Source organism: Physeter macrocephalus, chromosome 6 (assembly GCF_002837175.3).
Source record: "Physeter macrocephalus isolate SW-GA chromosome 6, ASM283717v5, whole genome shotgun sequence".
Classification (NCBI taxonomy): Eukaryota; Metazoa; Chordata; class Mammalia; order Artiodactyla; family Physeteridae; genus Physeter; species Physeter macrocephalus.
Window position 1 is genome coordinate 68927960 of NC_041219.1, and position 21376 is coordinate 68949335.

At 36.5% G+C, this 21376-nt stretch overlaps 1 protein-coding gene across 1 annotated transcript in view; it reads right to left on the reverse strand.

Moving 5' to 3' along the window:
• SLCO1A2 (solute carrier organic anion transporter family member 1A2) overlaps window positions 1-19836 on the reverse strand; it is a 101128-nt gene extending 81292 nt beyond the window's left edge. The window contains exon 1 of the mRNA XM_007127992.3: window positions 19647-19836. The gene's annotated coding sequence lies outside the window, so the exon portion shown is untranslated. The remainder of the gene's footprint in view (window positions 1-19646) is intronic.
• Window positions 19837-21376: the final 1540 nt, after the last annotated feature.

The following is a 21376-nucleotide window of genomic DNA, read 5'->3' on the forward strand; positions in this document are numbered from 1 at the left end:
AGAGGGGTGGGATAGGGAGGGTGGGAGGGAGATGCAAGAAGGAGGGGATATGGGGATATATGTATACGTATAGCTCATTCACTTTGTTATACAGCAGAAACTAACACACCATTGTAAAGCGATTATACTCCAATAAAGATGTTAAAAAATAAATTAATTAATTAATTATTTTAAAAAGTAAATACAAAATAGAGAAAAAAAACAGATTAGTACGTGAAGCTGTTCAACTGTTCCTTAAATTCTGTGTTCTTTAAAGAATAATGTCAGTCTGATAAATCTCTCTGATGAAAGTTCTGACAGACAGGAATCGATAGTTCCAGTTTTGTCAGAAATATGCTGTTGCAACTTAGAGGAGTAAAGCCAAAACATGAAGGAAGAAAACCCAAAAGGTAGTAACTTCTGCTATACTAACCTGATTCTCAAACAAACTAGAGAAATTTAAAGCATATATGTTATATGAGGTGGAATTTTACTGTATGTTTATGTCGATTTTTTTTTCTCAGCTCTGGCAATATCCAAAACTTTTACATCTCTTTCTGGAAATTTAAATATGTAGAAATAATAAAGGGACAAATTAAATTTGCTAAGAAGTTAAATTTAGAAGCTCTAGTTAAAAAGCCATTTGTTCTTAGGGGGATTCTTTCTGTATTGTTAACTGTTCTGTTAATGAAACAGAATTATAATTAAAATATTATTTTTCATGAGACTACTTCCAAGATGCTCTAAATGTAAATTGATACCTCCAAAAATGTTTTCAATAGGTAGCATGTGCATCAGGATTTTTTCAAAAAGCTTATTTTGAAAGGTGTCATTTCATTCGAATGGTAATGTTAAGGAAGTCTAAAACCTATGTAGGGTGAAAACGTTTGCAGTATTTACAACTTTCAAATGAAAAGCCTTTACAACTGTGATTCTCCATTTATTTAAAAGATCCTTAAGTTCAAATTCATGCATATGTCATAAATAATATAATGAGGATTCATTTGTGCCTAAATTGGTTTTGATTCCATATAGTTTTGTAGAACTGAATTTATACTCTCTTAAAGACCAAGGAGAATAAGGTTACTTTTGAAAAGACTTTGCCTTAAGTCATATTAGAACTCTTCTCATAGAATTATCAGCATATTTTCTATTTTTCTTCTGGGCGTTTTTTGTTGAGATGGAGGTCTTTGGTGATATGGAAAGATTTTTAAAGCACCTATGTATAATAAATAATAAGAATCATCGGAAGATTTTTTTCTTTTCATTTCAGGGCTTATCTAGTTTACAGGATGTTCTTCTCAGAATTGACTGTAATTTTCAATTGGTTTTCTCCTGGATAAAAATAACTTTAAAACTGCCATGAAGTTTCTGGTATACTAGCAGAACAATTGAATGATGACAGGAAAATTAGCAATATTACCTAGTATTTCTGTCTATATCTTGATCTTCTCTTTCATTAGATATACTCATTTGCTAAGTATTTTTACCCAGTATGTTTTTAAGGATATTCGTTTATTATGAGGTGAACTTTGCTCAGAATTAGAATAGTATGTAACATTATTTATTAACAAATTATATATTCATGCTAGTCGTACAATCTCTTACTTTAAGTTATTATTAGAAATACTTATAAAACATTCATCAATTTTTTTCAGGAAATTGAATTTCCTGGAATCAGTATGGTGTGGTCATTTTTTTTTTTAAGGGGGAGGAAGAATTTTATATCTTGAGCTGTTCAACCATGCAATATTCTATAAAGCTCAAAAAAAGCTGAGAAAGCCTATGTACGAAACATCTCAAATTTTAAACACCTTTTAAAAAATAAAGCTGATGAAGATTTATTATTCAATGTCATTTTTTTCACAAAGTTAATCATCTCACTCGAGATCTTTTTCAACTTTTATACACGTCTGGTATGGGATTAAGAGGTAACAGACTTTACAAACCATATCAAAACATAGTTATGTTACTTTACACTCATGAGTGAGACAAAAGGATCCCACATTTGCCTACCAACTTTTTAAGACTCAGTAGTAACTATCTGCCTGGCAGATAATCAGAGGGCAACCAAAAGTATAATTACATGGGTTTCATTCTGGAGTTATTGGGAGCTCCCTACAGGAACTCACACACCTCCACAGATAACTATTAAGACCTGGGATAAGGAAGCCATTTAAAAACTCTTGAGGGAGTTCCCTGGTGGCCTACTGGTTAGGATTCCAGGCTTTCATTGCCATGGCCAGGTCTCAATCCCTGGTGGGGGAACTGAGATCCTGCAAGCTGCACAATGTGGCCAAAAAATTAAAAAATAAAAACTCTTGAAAATGAGATGTTTTTAAAGAGAGACAATTTAAGAGTTAATGTTTGGCCTATAGTCAACATCACTGTTTAAACTCTCTTAAAGTCAAGAAGTTGCATGTGTGTAAGTGATCAGTAGTTTTAAACTAGTATCTGTTACTATCTGGTGGGTAGGCTGGCAGGCTGGGTCTGCCTGGTAGTCAGTGAGGAAAAAACACATGAAAATAGGAGTATGGTGCTTTTCACTAACCATTTCAGCCAACTTTTTCCATCTTAATTATAGTTTTGGGTGGAATCTTATATATCCTGACTACCATATTTACACGAAAAGTCCTGTTGGGGAAAGCAGGCTCACAATTATGAAACCAACAAACATAAAAGCTCTTAGTTTTCCTTTACAGTAGAATGATGGCCCTCTTAGCTAACTCAAAGAAGGTAATATTTTAGTTAGAATAATTTTAAATCCTATTACAGACTTTGAGACCAATTATCAGACATATCAATTATCAATTATCAGACATTTAACACATAGAGTATTTCACACTCCGCTCCATGCATTTGCCAAACATATCCTGGAACAGAAATCCCTTTTTTAAAAAAAAATAGATTCGCTTTATTTATTTATTTATTTATTTTTGGCTGCATTGGTTCTTCATTGCTGTGCACGGGCTTTCTCTAGTTGCGGTGAGCCGGGGCTACTCTTCATTGCAGTGGGCGGGCTTCTCATTGCAGTGGCCTCTCTTTTGTGGAGCATGGGCTCTAGGCACACGGGCTCCAGTAGTTGCAGTGCGCGGGCTCAGTAGTTGTGGTGCATGGGCTTAGTTGCTCCGCGGCATGTGGGATCTTCCCTGACCAGGGCTTGAACCCGCGTCCCCTGAATTGTCAGGCAGATTCTTAACCACTGCACCACCAGGGAAGTCTCCAGAAATCCCTTTGAACCTTCTCAATTTGATCCATATTTCCTTTATTGCTTTAAATTTATCAGTTTGAAGTGTTTGGGTCAAATTCCAATTACTGCTGTTTTTCAGGAAAAGTTTACCATCTTTTAGAATTGAATGTTCAGTGTATGAGTTACTGTTTCAATCCTTTAAAGCATTAAAGCATTCTTTGGACATGCACATCGGCCATGTGTACTATACATGCAAAAGAAATAATTAAATAGATAACATGAATAAGACTGATATACAAACCAGGTAATTCAGCCCCAAAGTGGGTTTCCTTTGCCTGAATAATTGGTTTGTCAACATACACTCACATGCAACAGATATCAGTTCATTTAATGCTGAAAGAAAAATTGTCTGTGTGGGAGAAGATCTGAGAGTAAAAACGTAAAGTTTCACTTGCGTTTTTAAAATATTTACTCTTAGGCTATCTCTATACAAACTATTAATGAAGTACTCCCCATACAAAATGAACACATTGAGATCAAAACCATTGCAATTTTGCCTCAAATTATGTATATCCACTGGCTTCTGGATATTGAGTTTTTAGCCTCATACCTGTATCTCTCTCCCACTCTACGCTTAACGTAAGGTTAACCAATATATTGGTTTCTGTGGAGCTGAAAACTAAAATATTTCCCTAGTGCTCCTAACAACCAGCAAAAAGCAATGTTAAAATTGTGTCTATTTCCAGTACTGTCATGAGAGCACATTAAAACAAAAGATGGTATAAAGATATAGAGTTGGTATAAACTCTGTAAATAGAAAGAGAAGTTAAAATTCAAATTATTTACAGTTATCATTTCTGACTTATCCATAATATGCAGTTGTTCCAGGTGGCTGAAAGAATATGATAAATATTAATACCATTGACATAAAAAGCCTTTCTGTTTTAACATTTAAACCAATTCTATCATTAAAATTGTTGAATGCATAGGAACCTAGTAGGTGGCAGGAACATGGTAATCTCCATTTATTTAGGCTAATAGTAATAGAATTCCCACACTATAAAGGTCAAAGTGCCTGAACAGGTGATAAAATTGATTCCCTTGAGACTTTATAATATCTGACATTTCTCTTAACACTACTAATTCAATGATCCCAGGAAACCCAGCAAAAATTAACTAACACTACTGAATTCTTATTGGAAAGATGCAGGAAATGAATGTATATATATTTTAAGTCTACGTATTCCAGATTACATATATATTTTACTTTCTAAGTCCTTTTTAAAATTGGGAAATAGATTAATCAGTATTTAAAAGCATATAAGACAAAGACATTATTATTATTATCTTGAATATATTCTGAATTTCCAAAGAAAGGATCACACTGGGAAATTCAACACTGACTATAACGGAGGGTTTGCTATATGATTTCCAAGCTGCATCTTCAAGGTGTCCAAAAGCTCTGTCAATCATCCAGATATTTGCAAATCAAAATATTGAATTATTAATGTGAAGATGTCTCCTCTACGTTTCATCAATATGAGATATTTGGTGTCACATACATAATAGCTGTACCCAATCCTGACTCCAGGTCTCTAACCTTTCATATTTGTTCGATGTCACCAGTAGTCAAATGGAAAAGCAGAAATGCAACACCGCCATTTGTGCAACTCAACGCCCGGAAATTTTTTTTTTTTTTCGGTACGCGGGCCTCTCCCGTTGCGGAGCACAGGCTCCGGACGCGCAGGCCCAGCCGCCATGGCTCACGGGCCCAGCCGCTCCGCGGCACGTGGGATCTTCCCGGACCGGGGCGCGAACCCGCGTCCCCTGCATCGGCAGGCGGACTCCCAACCACTGCGCCACCAGGGAAGCCCTACAGTTGAGATTTTAAAGAGAGAACCACTGAATTATTTACTTCCTTTAGAGGTCAGTGCACCTCACAGTTCTTATTGTATAAATACTCTAGTGATTTTCTGTAGACTTTAACAGTGCTTCTTCATTTCTGGAGTGAATATATGAATGTCTGTGTCCCATGTTTGTCGCCGGGACATATAAATTGCCATGTTAAGAATTGTTTTAAATTTAATACAAATTAAGATCCCATAATGAAAAGACAGTCTTTAAAAATGAAATATTTTGGCTGTAGATTTTATTTTTAAAACATTTCAAAAAGTCATTACTTTGGCCTGTATCTTTATGACCTGAGTTTGAGAACAAAGGAGAAAATGGTTACTGGAAATTTGATAAATTGTAAACAAGTAACAGTAAAGTTCTGATTATAAATATTAGAAAACCAGCAATTGTAAGTACACTTGTTAAGCAATCCCTTTTTGCATTAGATTTCTGAAATGAGATAAAGTGCTGCTTAAAACAATAAATTAAAGCCTTCTCCTGATTCAGTCAAAATATTTTTGTTTAATTCTGTTTTTGGTTGTACTTGCTGGTACTAAGAGGTAACTTAAAAATTTAAAAAGCAGTGTCCCTGAGGGTTTCATCATTGGGAGTTATCTTCAGTGAGATTTTATTAAATGTATATGCCCTTTATCCTAAGCGGCTTTCAGCAAATCTTAGTCATATTCTTATACAGGGTGCTGAAAAAGCAATTTGTGTTCCTATTAACTATGTCTTCATGTAAAAGACTATAGACTTCTGGAAATTATGTAGTCCATGGCAACTTATTTTCATAGTTTAATTAACTGGACAATTCTGGCAGAGGTTCCATGTTTGATGCCCTTTTTTTGGAAGGAAGCTGAAGTACTGAACATGAAGTGAAATGTTTTGCTTTAAGTCAGATTCTTACGTGGTATCTGCTTTTCCCTGACTCTGAGTTTCATACTTTCGGAAGTAGCAGTAACTCATATAAACTGCTATCATGCTGCATTACGCATTTCTAAAGGCACTCAGCTTTTATTTTAAAAAGAAAATAGAAAAAGGAAGCATCTCAATCTTAGTGAGAATCTGACTCATTGACTTGATTGCTACATTAAAATTTCCCCTGATGAAGTATGCCTTAGATCACCAGATTATAGACTTTGTTGTTGTTTTGTTTGTTTGTTTGTTGGGGTTTTTTGGAGTGTATAGAGAAAGAAGATGTTATTCAGAGTGATTTTATGTCATGAATTGCATACTGAAATAAATGAGTACATAAATTCCTCTTTGTGATGTTCAATTGTTAGCCTCTTTCAAAGTGGATATGAGCACATTTTAAAGTGAGTAAGGTACAATTAAATTACAATCTCTTAAACTTACTTATTTAAAAATTTTCCCACAGTAGTCTACATTAAGTAACACTTTATTACATCTCACATCTATATCAACTCCCCAATCTATCTTTCAAGCGTTAATGAGATTTTAATGAGCGCATATGATATTCAAGGACATTGTATACAGCCGTACACAATTCCCAGGTATAAAACAAGAAGAATTAATGTATAGTAACCTAATGACCTCTGGTGCTAAGGAGTTGGATAGAGTTAGGGTTACTATGTCACTTAATCCAACCAGGAGACTTTTGAGAAGGAAAGAGGTTATTACGTTGATACAATAGACGTTAAAAGTAGATGTTATTCTAAAGTTTACTCATTACATTTATTATCAAGGTGAAACATTTGAACAAATTCAGCGTTATTTCCTTAGTTGGTATTCATAGGCCAGTAGGAATCTAAATATATAAAAGTTGGGAATGCCTTATGTACCAAATACTTCTCCTGGCTCCTCATAATTAAATAGCTTGTGAAAATAATGATTAGTTTTTCTTTATTGATGTAACTGCAAATATAAACAGTAAGTTTTGGTGACTAAGTTTATCCCAACTCTTCTCATTGTGCCTGTGGTGCATGAAATCATAAGTACTCTTGAGTAACCTTCCAAATACTTATGTCCATGCTACAAATTATATTTTATTGAAGATTTAGAAATAAAAATGCTTCTTATATCGATCATGTTGCAATACAGAGTCAGAACAAAGAATTTATTTATTAATACTGCATTTAGAACTTCTAGAAATTCTCTTTAAGCATTGTGAGAGGACATTCTGCAATAAGCCTCTTACTTTTCTGAAGCCTGAATATCATTACCTGGTAATATTATGCTGAGATGAAATAACACCTTTTGGTTAACAGTAGAAAAGCCTGTGAGTCTAAAGCTCCTTTGGCTGAGTGCAGGGAGAGCTTTTCATATAATGTAGGAGAAAGTATTCTTTTTCTACCCATTATTTTCCCTTTCACATACACACTACCCAAAGCTATGGAAAAATCCATCTTCCTTACACTCAGTGCATCTGTAGTAGACATTATTACTGCTCACCGACATCCTCTCCTTCCCTAACATACAAGGGAGTATAGTTCTCAGACCCTTGCATTCAGGTGGTGCTATGTGGCTCATTCTGGCCAATGAAATATTAGCAGAAATGATGTGTGTCACATCTAGGTTGATACAGTAGGTTAAAAAACCTATGTGAAAAATTTCAATCTTTCTCTACTCTGCTGCAGCTCTTGCTGGTGAGGCTTCCCTCTGGCTGGGGCCCTGAGTGACTTCATGGAGAAGAACTCTCCTACTGATCTGTCTTGGACATGGAGTGTGACCAAGAAATAAACTTTTGTGACTTTTTATCTACAGCCTACCAAAACAAAATAACCAAAGTCAAACTTTCATCCTACCTAATGAACCTACTTCTCCTCCCGACTCTATTATATCTAATAGCAGCGTAACCATTCTTCCACAGTAATTCAGCCTTGATATCTTGAAATTATCACCGATCACTCAAATTCCTTGCTTCCCACATTCCAGTTAGTTACCAGGACATGTGTACTCTACGTCCTTGCTACTAGGATATGTCTCTTCTTTCTTCTCCCATTGCCAGTAACGTAGCTCCAGCCTTCTTTGTGCAAGCCACGATCCCTGCAACAGGCTGCTGAAATCGTTTTCCACCTCCAATATTTACTGCCATTCTATACATCGATACCGGAATAAGTTTCCAAATGCACATTTCTTATTATATCAGCTGTTCTATGCAAAAATTTTCAAAGTCTTGTTATTATCTACAAAAATACACCAATTTTTTTAGCCTATCATTCAAGTCCCTCCATAAAGTAACCCCTATCCTCTTTTCCAGCTTTACCCCACATCATTTCATTTCTTATACATACACTCTGCCAAACTCTTTTTTTAGTTGTTTCTGTTTAACTGATATCATCACATTTTCTCTTATTTTCCAGGCTCTGACTCTTCCCTCCGTTCCCTCCAAATTGAACGAATGTCCCCCAGTGCAGCCTTTTGAAATCTTTCAATGACAAAGTCAAGAATCTTTCATCATTGCCCTACTAAATATGATTTCTCCCCCCACTGAGCTCTAACCACACTTTGAAGATATCTTTTAGATTCAAAAGAAATCTGATATTAAAGTATCATATTATTACTATTTTATTCATATTAAAATACTCTATTATAATGTTATATTATTGCTGTATTATTTTGTGTGACTGACACATTTCTCTTCAGCATTGCTAGATTCCTAACTAAGGGCGGAGACTGAAACTTAGTCATTCTCCATTTCACAAATTTCCTACTTCACAATCAAGAAGATTAAGCCTATCTACACATTCTGGAGAAAGTTAGGCTACTTGGGCATTTTCCATCTTCTGTCCTTGATATTGAGCTGGCATAGAGCTTAACTGCTCTTATCTTCTGAAAATAACTTGATATTTATTTACCACCAGCATCTTTTGGTTGACAATGGATTCAGCCAGCCATCCCCAACCTTTTTGGCACCAGGGACTGGTTTCGTGGAAGGCAATTTTTCCATGGAGTCGGCGGGTGGAATGGTTAAGGCGGTAACGTGAGTGATGCCGAGCGATGGGGAGCGGCAGATAAAGCTTTGCTCACTTGCCTGCCGCTCACTTCCTGCTGTGCGGCCCGGGTCGGGGGGTTTGGGGACCCCTGGATAACACAATTGTGCTTTCTTAACATATCATACAGCTTATGGAAGAAGCAAGTACTCTTATTTTATCCCAGGAGTGTTTTACCACATAACTAAAAATAATTGATAAATTGCTATGGAATGTATCTTCATCATACCAGAACATATTAATTATGGTTTTCTTGATTTGATTTACTAAACCCTTTGGGAAATGAATTCCACCTCCAAATAAACTTAGTATCACACAAATATTAAATTCCATAAAATAATTATTAAAATAAAAATTCTAAATTTTCATAACAAGTAAGATTGAGTAAATTCCATTAAAAATGGTTTTTCTGGTGGAGTTGGACAGGAGCAAATGGTCATGTTCCTCAATTTATTGAAAGAAAAGTGCTCTTTCATTTGAAAAATTACATATGCTAGCATATGTTCCTTCCCCCTTATTATTGATTTATAACATACATGTCATTCATGAACAAATTTCATAAACAAAATTCAAATCTCTGCCTATTGCTAAAACTTTGGAAATTTTAAATTTTTGATCATTTTTGTGAAAACATAGTAATATGCATTGGCCATTCATCTCCATGCTGCTCTTTAACCTACATTATTTGGACAATATTTCCACTGACTGAAAAGTCTCTGCTTTGAAACATTTATTAATAGTGCACATTGAGATATCGAAGAACACGGTGAGTCAGAGTTCTGTGGAATTTCCAACAGAAGAAATAAAGACACAGAACACATTAGAAATTTATCTATGACGCTCAGACATGACAATCAAACTTGAGAGTTCTGGGCAGTCAGGAGAGAAATGGATTAAGTATTCGTGCTGAGTAGGTTTATAAATTTAGGAGCCAAACAGGAGCTTAGAGTTTACATATTAACAGCCAGATGTTTTTCTGTGAGGCTGCATGTGAATAAGTTAAAATAGCTGTATCATTTGGCTTGCAAGTAGTATCCTTAAGGTTATAAAAATTGTCACACTTTATATTGTCTGGAATTAGGACAACTCTCCGTAATTTCTTAGAAAATTAAATTATGCTGTGACAGCTAGTCATATAGCATATAGCAGCTAATGTTTTTCTTGTTATACCTGGGGAGGAATCCTTTATAATACAGTGACTTTTTTTTTTTTTTTTTTTTTTTTTTGGCTGCTAAAGAAGTCACTGTGTAACAAGATCTGGTGGAAAATTTCATTGTGCTTCCAAGGCCCATTCTACTTCTGGGCATCTGCTAATGACATGAAATACACCTGTGCTGGGTTGAAGTAAACAATGGTAGCTTCTCTAAAAATTGCAATCAAATTCTTCACCTCTTCTTCATTGTATAGGTGGTGTCAATAGCATCTCTGATAATTTCAAACCTCCTATTTCTTCATGATGACAGTGTAGAAATGCTTATGAAGTGAAAAAAAATGAACAACAGTATGGACCAGAGATTTGAGTTTTGATGTATTATTATTGAACCCAAGTCTTTTTTATGTCTTAGAAAAGATAAGTTATATACATTTCTCCTGGGACATGGGTAGAAAATCCTTCTTTTTCTCGGAGGAGGAAACCACCATTTTGCTGCTGTTCACCATGCAGCCCAAGATGGGAGATTTGCATTTGTTCCACAGCAAAGCCCCTCGGGGGAAGTATGGGACAGCAAATGAAGGTGTAGTATCCTCATTAGTGCCATGTGGTAGGAGGACTGTGTAGCCCGGAGTCACATAGACTTGGGTGACTACTCTGAACCTCTGTCTCCTCATGTGTGACATGAAAAGAATAATAAATAACTCAGAGATAGGCAGTGAGGATGAAATGAGATCGTGTCAGGGATGAAAACAGCTAAGACTTTGGCTGCAAATCTGCCCTGCAATAAATGCTGTTTCCTTCCTTTTTCCTTGTAGAGGAAACTTCCACCTTCTCCCTCTGACGTGGCACTGGGTCACACTTTGCAAGGGGGCAGTACCTGCCCACTGTAGAGGTCAGAAAGGTGCTTGAGGGAGCAGTTAATATGTTGTTTTAATAACAGAGACTCTGCCCTACCTCTGAATGTCCCTATGTGTTTATCTGTCTCAGCTTGTACTTGGTATGATTTAATTGGTACCCATTAATTGCTAAGCCCCACTGGCTCCCCATTTAGACCTTCATTTATGGCAGGCTCACTGTGTGTCAGATGCTATTTTTTTTTTTTTTTCGTGGTATGCGGGCCTTCCCCTGTTGTGGCCTCTCCCGTTGCGGAGCACAGGCTCCGGACGCGCAGGCTCAGCGGCCATGGCTCACGGGCCCCGCCGCTCCGCGGCACGTGGGATCCTCCCAGACCGGGGCGCGAACCCGGTTCCCCTGCATCGGCAGGCGGACGCGCAACCACTGCGCCACCAGGGAAGCCCTCAGATGCTATTTTAAACTCATTCACATGTATTTACTCCTCATAAAACCCTGTGAAATGAATACTGTTATTTCCAATTATAAAGTAAGCCTTGGGGATGTAATTAACTATAGTTAATAATAATGTGTTGTATATTTGAAAGTTGATAAGAGAGTAGACTTTAAAAGTTCTCATCACAAGTAAATAATTTGTAACCATGTATGGTGATGGATGTCAACTAGACTTATGGTAGTCATCTTTCTTAATATATACATGTATCGAATCATTATGCTGTGAAACTTGAAACCAGTTTAATGTTATATGCCAATTATAGCTCAATAAAAATACTGTTATTATTCTCTATCTTACAGATGAAGAAACTGAGGCTGTTTGACCTTGGGCAAATCACTTCACCTTCTCCTGCCTCGGTTTGTACCAAATACAAACCAAGTCCTATGGTGCAGCCAAGATATTAACCCAATTATTCACCATTCCATATGTTTGCTTAGCACCTAATATATGGCAGACACTCTGTAAAGTGCTGGAGATGCCTCAGTAAATCAGACAGACAAAATCCCCCATCCTCATGGAGTTTACACGCTAATTTGGGGGGGTGGTACCAGAACTGTGCTTTTAGCCACTATGTTATACCACTTCCCCCAATCCAAGGCATCTGTAAAACCTCTTATCTTCCTTTCACAACACTGTGAGGAAAACAAGAAATCAGGACAGAATTAGGATGGGGGGAAAGTCATTATTTTCTAAGTACCATCTACATGCACTTTATATATATTGTATTGTTAATCGTCACAAAACTCCATCAGGCAGGTACCGTTGTACAATTTACTGACAGAAACTAAGGAATAAAAAATGGGCTGATACAAAACTTTCATTCTGTAACAATAGATAAGAATGACAGGGACTTCCCTGGTGGTCCAGTGGCTAAGATTCCATCCTCCCAATGCAGGGGGCCCGGGTTCGATACCTCGTCAGGGAACTAGAGCCCACATGCCAAAAAGAAGATCCCACATGCTGCAACGAAGATCCTGCGTGCCACAGTTAGGACCCAGCACAGCCAAATAAATAAATAAATAAGTAAATATTATAAATAAATATTTAAAAAAAAAGAATGACAGGGATTTCTTTGCCTTCTCCTAACAAGCCACATCTGTCAAAATAAAGGATAGTATCTGTAAAAGAAAATGAGCTGACTTGTCTAAGATCACACAGTTAATAAGGGTCATTCCAAGACTGGAAATGAGGTTTATGAGACTCCAAAGCCCAGGCAATTTCTCTACTTCATGTCCAAACAAAAAATCTTTTTTCCCTACTTCCACTGTGGCTTATTTTGTATAGTACTCTGCCAAAGCAGTTTGTCTGAGAACTGGACAAACAGGTCAGGCAAAAAAATAATGGTGCAAGAAATATGTGTTCAGAATATAAAGAACTTGTTTGCTTTTGAGGATAACAATCTTTACCCAGTATCAGATAGCTTTGTCTTACTTTATTTTGTATTTTAAGGTTTCAGCTGAAAGTTTGAAAAATCTAATACCCTTATTAAAAATTTCCAATACTGAAAGATCACTTGTAGCTTACCTTTATCCCCTCTCCCAAATCCAGCTGAGATTTTCATATCGACTTTTCCTTTTTTTTTTAATTGAAGTATAGTTGATCTGTAATGTTGTGTTAGTTTCAGGTGTACAGCACAGCGATTCAATTTTTTTTTTGTTTTGTTTTGGCTGCGTTGGGTCTTCGTTGCTGCGTGCAGGCTTTCTCTAGTTGCGGCGAGCGGGGGCTGCTCTTCGTTGTGGTGCACGGGCTTCTCATTTTTTGCGGCTTCTCTTGTTGCAGAGCACGGGCTCTAGGCCCACGGGTTTCAGTAGTTATGGCACGCGGGCTCTACAGCGCAGGCTCAGTAGTTGTGGCGCTCTGGCATTCAATTTTGTATATATATATTCTTTTTCAGATTTTTTTCTCTTACAGGTTATTATAAAATATTGAGTAGAGTTCCCTGTGCTATACAGTAGGTCCTTGTTGGTTATTTATTTTGTATATGTTAGTGTGTATCTGTTAATTCCAACCTCTTAACATATTGACTTTTCTATTGAGACTCATTTCTTTGTTCTGTATACAAGGAAGAAAATTTTCTTTTATGGTTAAATGAAAATTCTTCCAAGTGAATAAGCCTAAATCCTGTAGCCAGTCCATGAAGGTCCTTCCCACGGAACTTCAGATTACATTTCACACCTCACACTCGCCCACCTCCACACCCTTGCTCACAGAATTTGCTCACCTTTCGATATTCTCCCCTCACCCTCTGGGGGTCTACACCCAGGTTCTGTTCAAATGCCACAGTCTCCAAGGAGCCTCTCCTCTGAATTTACATAGACTTTTATCTGTATTACTCTGCCGATATCAGTTTATTGAAACATTCACTCAACAAATGTCCATTGAGCTCACGTTGGTATTCAATACTATTTTAGTGGCTGGGGTTTAGAGCATACCTTGAAGAAATTTACAGATATACCTTGTATTTTGGTTATGTATGCACAGGTATTATTTCCTCATCTAGCCTGAAATCTAGGACAAGGGTATGTGAGTTACTTCTGTAATCCCCACAATATTTAAATCCAGTCCTTGCACATAACACGTACTCAATAAATACTGGTTGAATGAGTGTGTTCCATGAATAATGAACAAGCAAATGAATGAGTAAACTTTAATATAAAGTTCTGATATCACACAGTGATGAAGTTGATAGAGTGTGACTTCTTACACTCCCTTTGTAAAACAAAGATAATAATTGTAGGGTTGTATTAAAGACTAGGAATGAAATATGCAAAGTACGTGGCACAATTTTGGGGTTTGGTCAGTCTTAACTATTATAGCCATGATAACTGCACACAAACAAAAGAATGATATGGTATCACAGTGGGTACTTTTGTTAGTAATAGCAAACCAGAAGGATTTAAAAAGCGTGGGCGGGGGAGATAAAGGTGGGTAATAAAAGTGGGCACAAAACGATGTAGGGAAAGGTTCAAAGAAACAAAAACAGAAATAAGATAATGAGAATAATCTACCCAAATCCTAAATAGGATTTGTATCACTGGTTACCTTTCCTGCTCCAATGACCAATGATGCAAGACACTTATTCTGCACAATTGCATCTAGAATTACAAAAATTTGACAGAACCATACAAGATGCAGGTTCTAGAAATCCATCCTCTTTTTCACTGTGGGAACATTCCTTGTTATTTAGAACAACAGTTATGATCAGTAAGAAGTGGCACACAAATCCTAAAAAGGAAATAGCAGACAATATAGAAACAGCACATCTGGTAGAGTTTACCTGTGCTGCAAGTAGATTATGAGTGAGAGCAAATTCTAAAATTTCTAAAAGGATAGAATTTAAGTAGCTGGAAATGTTACCACCTATATAACATACTCTATATTAATAAATTCAATATTTTTAAAATTGAAATAATAGACAGGCATTATAAAAAGGAAAATTAAGTTTATCAAAAAATTGTAGGGCTTCCCTGGTGGCGCAGTGGTTAAGCATCCGCCTGCCAATGCAGGGGACACGGTTTGAGCCCTAGTCCGGGAAGATCCCACATGCCGCGGAGCAACTAAGCCCGCAAGCCACAACTACTGAGCCTGTGCGCCACAACTATTGAAGCCCGTGCGCCTAGAGCCCATGATCTGCAACAAGAGAAGCCACTGCAATGAGAAGCCCACGCACCACGACAAAGAGTAGCCTCTGCTCGCTGCAGCTAGAGAAAGCCCGCACGCAGCAACGAAGACACAACGCAGCCAAAAATAAAAATAAATTAAATTAATTAATTTAAAAAAATTGTAGACTTAAATTTTTAAAAATCTCTTCTTAAGCACCAAGGATTTATGGTAGAGTACAGGGAAATATATTCAATATGTTGTAATCACCTATGATGGAAGATAATCTGAAAATATTTATATATGTAACTATACAATAAATATATATATAAAACTGAATCACTTTGCCATACACCTGAAACTAACACAATATTGTAAATCAACCATACATCAACATACAATTAACAAAGAAAAAACTATCACGACTGCTTTAACTTAATTAAAATTTGGAGATTTTTAGATGAAAAAAACTCTTCTTCATCTTCATAGGCATAATGCCCTGATTATCCTATAAACATGTGAACATGGGGTCTATGTAACTGAAATGATGAAATAATTAGTGTGAGCTTACATGAGGTCTAGGAGGCTGTGGTCCCAGCTACAACTGTAACAAAAGCGTATTCTGGTTTGCGATAATTCACTTCCTTTATCGAATACATACTTCCACTTTCAAAATATGAATTATTTGAACAAGCAACCAGTCTGGAGCAGAACTCCTATCCCAAATTAACCTCCCAAACTTTCTACAATTTGAAATTCATTCTTTTGCATTTTGAAAACTTTTTACTTCAAGAGTCCCTCATTAAAAGACAAATAAATCCCTCTTGACAGGGAAATCGTTATCACTGTCACTATTACCCTAGAAGAAGTTACTTAACAGCTAGCTGAGAACAAAGGCCTAGGAGAACACGATAGGCAGCTGCAGACACGAAAAATGATGAGGGAAGAGGCAAGGTGAGCTGTAAGGAAAAGAAAAAGGAGAAAGAGCAGGGCGGGGAAAAGGCATAAAGGAGTCTTGATTAGCTTACAATTTCTGTGTTTGGGCTTCGGGACCTACATACATTTGCAACCATTTGCCTGCAAACAGCTAGGCCTGAGCAGGATTTAAAGCACCAATTCTACTTTGGTTATAAAAATCTTAAACGTTAACCTGGGTCGACACGGTAGAGAATGCTAGCAGGACAAAAAACAGAGAAAAGAGCAAGACAACGGAAAACATTTGTTTCTCTGAAACGTCCTCAGGCTTCCTCAGACAGTATAGGATCCTTAGGAACTCTCTTGTTCCAGAACCCCTGCTGCAGAAAGGACACAGAAAATAAAAGAGGCTATGAAACAGGACCAAACCCTTTGAGTTCCTAGAAATTCAAACTCAGTTTCTGGAGCTTTATTTGAATTTGAGTTTAGGATTAGTATCTGTCTGCAGCAGGAGAGATTGTTTAAATGTGTTTAAGTGTCATAATATTAAAGTAAAATTAAGCTTTTAAAAAATTCCCTGTTGTGATGTTAAGAGCAAAACGTCAACAGGATTCTGAAAACTACTATGGTAAGGCCACTGGTATAGTAGGAAGGGCAGGGTTTTTGGAATCAGGCTGACCACCCTTTGTTAGGATCACAGCTCTTTTTCAAAACACTGTATACATGTCTTAACTTCTTTCAGCCTCAATTCCCTCATTCTTGGCAGAGATATGAGGATAGATATAGTTCATGAAAAGCATTTAGAATATAATTATACCTTTCTCTACCACATTTAGCAAATATTAGCTGTGATTGTTATTAATTAAATTCTAGGATATGGCATGACCAAAGCATGAGGCATTAAAAAGAATTATACTACTTCGCTACTTCACATTTGGCCTCACCTTGATTCTAAGACTTCTGAGTGAAAAATAAGAAAAAAATAAACCCAGGTCAAGACGTTTAGGAAAGTTTAATAACTACAACTGTTAAAATCTGCAAGTGTAGGATTGGTCTTCTAGAGTGTATTCACACGTAGAAGAGACCCTTTTGTACTTTACCATTGTAAACACCATAATACAACAATCTAACGTATGCTTAAATGTGGTTATCTTAAGACATGAGGTGCTGAGGCTCTTAAAATCTTTTAAATCTCATATATCTCTAGTATATGTTGTCCTTTTGGTATTTTTGAATTTAGGAGCTAAATCACCTGAAATGGATAATGCACTGCTTTGCCACCAAAAATGAGCTTGGTCTCTGTGACCAGTAATCTGAGGTAAATTGTTTTCCCATCTATAATACAGGAAGGCATTTGGAGATAATGTTTACCTGTATAAAAAATAGTTATAATCAATAGTTATATTTTACTATACGTTTTCATCTGGAAATTTGCCCCAGAAAAGCTTAGGTATTATTGCCACCTACACACATTTCTTTCTAGGCTTTTCTAGAAATATATATTTAAAACTTAATTTAACCTTAAAAAATCCACAAATGTGACCATAATTTCCAGATACAGTGAGACATTACCAGGCTAAGATCCAATCTAGCAAATGATCAGTGTCCCAACTGGAAAACAGACACTTCAAATAGAGTTTACCCTCTGCCCTCTTCCTTACATATATAAACAACTTATTCTGCCGCGTAAACATGACAAAAGATAGAATAGCAGATTCAAAGATATACTCAAGTGTATATTTCTGACATTTCTGAATTTACTTATTCTGAATAAATATCGGAATTCATACAGGTAGTCCGCATGGGTTTTAACAACAAGATTTACAGCATAAAGAACCAGAACTTATAAACCAGAAATGACATAAGTGTCACTAGTCAATGAAGAAAAACAAAATCTCACCTACACAGAGATAAAATAAGAAAGTGGATAGGAAAAGAAACTAGGACTTTTTTCAAAACAAAGTGTCTCCTATGGGTTTTCATAGTCCTGTTTCATATGTTGTTTCTCCATTTTAGAATGCAAATAAAAATACACTGTCTCACTCAATCACTATATTATATTGTCATAAAATAGATGAAACTACAGATTATTACTATCAAAGAATTTCTAATTTGTAAGACAAAAATGTGGGTGAACCAAGCCAATGTAGAATCCAGTCTACATTCTCCCATACTATTCCTGCACTGTGATTTACATTGTATATTTGGATGACAATTTGAAACACCCATGCTGCTACTGTCACATCTGAATGAATTCTAACATTGAAATCCAAGTGACCTAAATATCTCTGAAGCTTCAGAAACTGCCAAGGGACCATCTAGGTAAATCTCCTTAGGCTTCCTAGAGCCAACTAAATAGGAGATACTGTAAATCTCTCGCTGGGCCCTAAAAAGATTAGACTTCCACCTGGCATATAATAAAAAATGAGATAATTGATGTAAAGTGCCAGTCTGAGAGCCTGACATATTGTAAGTTTCAGTCATTGGTAGCTCCTGCTGCCTATTTGCTTACAAAGTAACTGAACAACTCAAGTTGTCACGCTTGACTTTCATTTTGTCCTCATCCTGCCTCTAAGTATCTGTGTTAAGTAATTCCTAAGACAATTTCTACTCTCTTCATTTCAAACACGAGACATGTAATCCTATTTATTTCCTGATTTATAAGGAAAAAAATGGCTATTTTGAAGATTTAAAATGCTATACACATGTCTGAAATTATGATCATCCTTATTGTCAATAATAAATTCTACTAAAAAAATCTCCTGTTATAGAGTGGCCCAAATTTGACTCCTGTGCTTTGACCTGCCCTTACCAATTTTCATCCTATGGAATTGATGACATGCCTGTAAAGCTAAATATGTTAGGTTAAAAGGCAAATACTAAGTATCTGTAGAAAATATTTAAGTAGAAAAGCTAGCAACAGTATCCTGGAGACTTTCTAAGGAGAAGGCCATCGTTTCCTGAAAAGGAGGTGTTATTGAAAAAAGACTTTAAAACTGAAATAAGCCACTGTTGTGCTGCCAAACGATATTTATATTGGAAACAGATTGCAACTGCAAGAGCCTTGAACAAATGGGATTTACATGGTGATAGCAGAAAGTAACCTTAGTCTTCTCCCCTCCACTGCCTATCAAATTTCATTTCACTGGGCCAGTTCTCTTCCTGACACTAAGTGGAATCTGAGACAGGTCATGCTACTTTCTGTTAACTTTCAAAAGAAAAAAATTTAAAGCCCCCTGGTCATGTTCAGTCCCATAAAAAGGCTCAGTTCCGGATTACTATCTTGTTCACTTGGAACTTCACTTGAATTCAGGCTTCTTTCCTTCCACTACAACCTGTTCAAATGCTGCGGTTGGGAGAAAGGTCCAGGTTGTTTCTGTTTTCTATTCGCTTCTGCCGTCTTCTCCCCATGCCCACACATCCATCTCTCCCCCCACAGTAGAACAAGGCTGCTTCTGTCTCCTGCAGAGTTGAAACTTGTATGGGAGGAGTTAATGAGACCGGAAATGTCATCCTTGCCTCCTTCAGGCCGGGACGGATATTTAAAACTGACTCTCTCTCATGGCCACTATTGCGGGTCTTGGGCGATCCAACCCTCCATTCACCATCTCTCACCTGCAGTGTCCTTGGCAGGGTAAATGCACCTCCCCTGACTAGTCAGGCACAATTTCTCCTTCAAATTTTGATGTGCAGCCTACAAGTTTAGTCTCTTTCTACTGAGGTCTCATCAACGCTCCATATAATCCAATCAGTCCAGATCTAAGCCAGCCCCAAACTAGCTCTGGTTGACCCACCACTGACTGGGTCCTTTTTCAACGTAGCCCTCTCTTCTTTCCACCTCCTGGCAGGCGGATCCGCTCACAGCCTTTTGCCTTTTAAACTTCTTAAGCAGGACTCCGACACCAGTCCCCTGTGTCCTCCAAACTGCAGAGGACAAATATAAAGCACTCGGAGCAAACTTCTTAAAGCCATGCTCTCTAGGCTTGAGGTTGAGAGAAAGACGCCGCCCCGCCCCCACCGACCTGAAATTGAAAAGGATGGTAGGCACCTGCTACAGGAGATGCTAAAACCTTCTGTAACACTAGTCTGATTAAAACAGCACATCATGAGCCAAAAAAACAGGCAAACAGGTCACTGGTACAAAACTGAGTCCATTACTAGAGCCAGTAAAAATGAAAATGTAATATTCGATATATACTTTAATAATAGTTTTTCAAGAAAAATGAGTTTATTTAACAAATGATATTGATATCATAATTTACTCTCTATTGGAAAAGAAAATAGAGTGCTAGCCCTCTCTAAATATCATGTTTAAAATATAAAAAGCAATAGATCAAAGATTTTAATGTAAAAATAAATTTTTTTTAAAGTAGAGAAATGTTAGGATTGGGAAAAACTTCTTCAAAAATATATATATATAAAAAACCTAAGAAAGTATAATGGAAAAAAATTGCAAATTTGACTTCATCAAAATACAAATTACACAAAGGCACAAAGGCAAAAAAATACCATAAGTAAGGTTTAAAAGAGGGAGAGAGAGAGAAAGAGGGAGAGAGAGAGAAAGATGGAGGAAATGTTTGAAATATATATAAGAAGCAGGGGGTTATATCTTTAATGTAAAAAAAGAACTTCTACAGATTGATAAGAAAAGACAAACATGGGTATGAGCTGAGGTTCATAAAAGAAGAAATGCAAATAGACAAAAAAATTTATAAAAAGCTTTTGTGAAAGATGCTAAGTCTCACTAGCAGACAAGGAAATGCAATTCAAAACAACACAATACCTTCATTTTTTCATATAATAAATTAGCAAAATTTTAAAGATTTTAACATTCAATGGAATGGGGTAGAGAAATGGTAGGGTTGTGAATTGCAGTACATATTGTTTCTGTGATTTCACTTTTGGAAATCTATTCTATAGAAATAGACATATTTCTAAGAAAAAATAGGCCAAGAATGATTGAGATACATGTGCTGACCCAGAGGAATATCCAGAGTACACAGTTTAAATGAATACAGCAACAAGTCAAGTCATGTGTATAATGATGATCCTATTCATGTGAATAAGAGTAGTGGGGAGCATATGTATATAAATACATACAATTATATACATTCTGTATATTTTTTACATGAGCATAGAAAGAAATGTAAAAGGATGTGCACCAAGTTGATTTTGTCTTTTTACACTTTTGTGTTATTTGGCTTTAAAAAAAATAACTTTCTCATGTTTGAATTTTGAAAGAAAATGCCAATGAAGTGTGTGTGTGTGTGTGTGTGTGTGTGGTATAGACCTCTAATGCTCTAGGATTTCAGGGGAGGGAGAGAGGTATATGGAGAACATGGGGC